Source organism: Tupaia chinensis, unplaced genomic scaffold, assembly GCF_000334495.1.
Source record: "Tupaia chinensis unplaced genomic scaffold, TupChi_1.0 Scaffold144110_1, whole genome shotgun sequence".
Lineage (NCBI taxonomy): Eukaryota > Metazoa > Chordata > Mammalia > Scandentia > Tupaiidae > Tupaia > Tupaia belangeri.
Window position 1 is genome coordinate 278,084 of NW_006203965.1, and position 3,713 is coordinate 281,796.

The 3,713-nt window shown below is 35.7% G+C and overlaps 1 pseudogene; it reads left to right on the top strand.

Annotated features, from left to right (window-relative positions):
• The first annotated feature begins 542 nt into the window (after positions 1 to 542).
• LOC102498479 (putative olfactory receptor 52P1) lies at positions 543 to 3,505 on the top strand (annotated as a pseudogene).
• The last annotated feature ends 208 nt before the right edge of the window (positions 3,506 to 3,713 follow it).

Here is a 3,713-nt window from a genome sequence, read left to right on the forward strand (position 1 = left end):
GCCATCTGTCATTACCTATAAGATATTTTCTTCTCATGTGTGGAAAAGTGGAGGTAGAAGTGTACATCTGGCTTTGCCCCTCTTCCATTCCTCCTCACCTTTATGTTCCATTGCTCCAATCTCCCAAATTGTCTCTTAAAGTATTACGATTGACACCCTTGTTTGCAAAACTGTAGGCATTCTTTTCTTTTTTCTATTTGTTTAGTGGTTGAAAACTCTCTCACCATGCTATCCAAATACATTCTGTCCACATAACTAAAATAGGCAACCACACACCATCGCACTTTCCCATATTACTTAATACATACTTCGTTTAATTTTTTTCCTTACAAAATTCACTCCCATTTCATCTCTTCCATAACCCTATTCCTAACTACCTAAAGCCAACCTCTTTTCTTGGGCTCACCTTTCCTTCCCTCTTTTCTTTACATTAGATTAGCCCTACTTCTCCATGTCAGACTTACTCAAGGGTGTAGACCATTTCTGTTTACGCATCATTTCATTAACCTTCACTTCTTTGATTTCTTATTCCTGGTTTGAAAATGCCAGCTGGTAACAGTTTTCTAAAGGGTCTAGAAGGTAACCAGTCCATATATTTGTGATAAAAGAAATTTTACAGTTATGGTTACACAGTGTCCCAGAAGGACTGACAGATATAGCCTCTTATGCTCCATTACAAGCAGACACCTGTGGGCCTAAGGGAAGAAAATTGTACAAATTGAAGGTGAGGGAATTCCCACAAGCAGAGACTGCCCAAGAGAAGCTCAATAGGGACAGAATTGAGGAAGCCCTGACACATTTTAGATGGCTGGTTGAGCTTAAATGTGCAGTGGGGGATGTGAAATTTTCAAGTCAATTCTTTTAACAGAGTAAAGGAACTATGGATAGTAAAATTTGAATTTAAGTCTTCAAATTGGGCAGGTTGTAGAAAATGTCCCACAGGAATCTTCTCTAGGTGTAAAGTTAACCTAGAAATAGACATGTACTCAGAAGAACTGGCATACGGTCTCACCAAAGAGAGACAGAGAGATAAAAGGAGAGAGATAAATAGTGAAAAATCACCCCGCAGGAGGCATGGCCATACTGCAATCCTTTTTCCTCCGGTCTCTTTTTGGGATTCAGGGCAGGCACAAACATACATCTGGTGCATTTTTCAAGCTGCCAGGACTGAAACTCAAAGCACACGCTTGACCATGTGGGATGCAGCTGCCTTTCTCATCATACCACTTGGCTAGTCCTGTACAACACTTGAAAGAATAATCCGAACTCTCCTCAAACTATTTTTAAAGATCAGAAAAAGGAATCTTCCCAAACTCATTCTATGAAGCCTCCAACACCTTGCTCCCAAACTCAGACAATGACGTAACAACAACAAAAACTATAAAGGAGTATGCCTTATGAATACAGAAGTCCTCAATAAGACACTAGCAAATTGTATCCAATAACAAACTTAAAATATTACACACCAAGGCCAGACAAATTTATCTCAGGGATGCAAGGATTGTTCAACATATGCAAAATAAAAAATGTATTATATCATATTAACAGAAGGAAAGATTAAAAACCTTTTGGCCATATCAACTGATGCAGAAAAAGCATTTGATAAAATACAACATCCTTTCATGATTAAGAATCTTAGTAAAATTGGTGTAGAAGTGACATTTCTCAACATAATAAAATCCACATATGACAAATCCATAGTTAACATAATACTGAATAAGGAAAAGTGGAAAACTTTTCCACTAAAAACTGGAACAAAACAAGGCTGTTCATTTTCCCCACTCCTTTTTAACATAGTACTGGAAATCTTAGCCAATTCAATTGGACAAGAGTAAAATAAAAGACACTAAATTAGGGGACAAAAGAGAAGTAAAAATAATCTCTGCTTGCAAACAACATGATTATTTTCATAGAAAACCTAAGGAATCTACAAAATACTCCTAGAAGTGATAAATGAATTTAGTAAAGTGTCAGAATAAAAAAAATCAAAATATAAAATTCTATAGTGTTTTATAAACCAGCAGTTAGATATGTATATTTGTACACATAAAAATCTAAGAAAAAATTAATATTTCCATCCTCTAAGCTACATTTTGCTCTTTTGAACCTTTATTAGGACCCTTAACACTTCGCAGTATATTTTATCTTTTTCTAGTTTACACTTCTCCAAAGGATCCTGATAGTTTTCTAGGTAAGAAAGGTTACATATTCAACCTTATACTACAGTGTTTGTAACAGATACTCATATGTAAGATTTCTTTCTAAGGTAAGTTGATAAATAAAGTCTTCCATTATTTTTTGTATATATAACAAAATTCAAAATGTGGTTTCTTTTTTATTATTTATTACTATTTATACATTCAATCACTATACATAATTTAGATTTTAAAGAGATTTTACCGAACATGATATATACTACACACCAGGCCATTTGACAACACTACACATGACATCATCAACAGTCAGCAAAGCATATCTGTATCCCACAAATTTCCTACTTCTCCATTTTTTCCAAGTTTCCCTTCCTGCTCTCTTCCCCATCTCATTCTCTTTACACTTTTTCCCCAGTGTCCATAACAATTTTCAATGCTTTTATGTCCTCCAGTCTTTCAGTCCCTACCACAGAGTGTAGACAGTTGGTATATGTTAAGTTGAGACATACAATGTCTCTGTTTCATAACTTGTGTTGCTTTACTCAGCACTACATCTTTCATGTTTTTCCACTTTCTATCATATGTCAGGGTCTTCTTGTTTTTTATGGATGAATAGTATTCCATGGAGTTTATGTGCCATACTTATTTTTTTCTTCCTTTTATTTTTTTCATTTCATTTTCTTCCATACATTCAATCACATTATTATTTGTCTTACAAAATGGATATTTCAACAGGTGAACATTTCTCCCTAGTACTGTTGATAAAACTATGAAATATCTTCAACAGATAATACCACACCTCTTTGTGCCATTAATGCTTAGTATGTAATTCCTCTTTTAGATCTTGCTATTGTTCTCCATGGGGCTCTGCTTTTCAGCCCTCAGCCATTCATGCTTCGATGGCTTCCCTACTGCAGAACTAACATCATTCCTCACACTTACTGTGAATTCATGGCTCTGATCAAGCTTGCTTTTGCAAACACCAGAATCTTCAGAATATACAGCCTAACTGCTGCCTTCCTGACCGGGGGGGGGTTGGATTTCCTATTGATCATATGCTCCTATGTTGTCATCCTTTACACTGTCTTCCACCTTCCATCCAAGGCTGCTTGGCTCAAGACCTTGGGCACTTGTGGATCCTACGTGTGTGTGATCTTAGTGGCCTACACTCCAGCCTTTTTCTCCTTTCTTATTCACAGATTTGGGTGCAATGTGGCTCCTCACATTCACATCTTTGTGGCTAACATCTACCTCCTTGTTCCACCCATGGTGAACCCAATGATCTATGTGGCATTAGAACAAAGAGAATCAGAGAGCGATTCCTCCAATTTTTTACTTCTCACAAATCCTAAAACAACCAATCTACTACTACTACTTACAAAACAAAAACAAAACAAGAACAACAAAAGCACATATGTTCTCTTTTTAGGATCCTTTATCCCTGTATCTTTCATTTGTAATATTTGAAGTATTAACTAGCATTGATTACATATTATTGTCTTTCAAAAACTTGCATTAGATATATCTAATGTGATTTATTTTAATATATTTGCAACATAA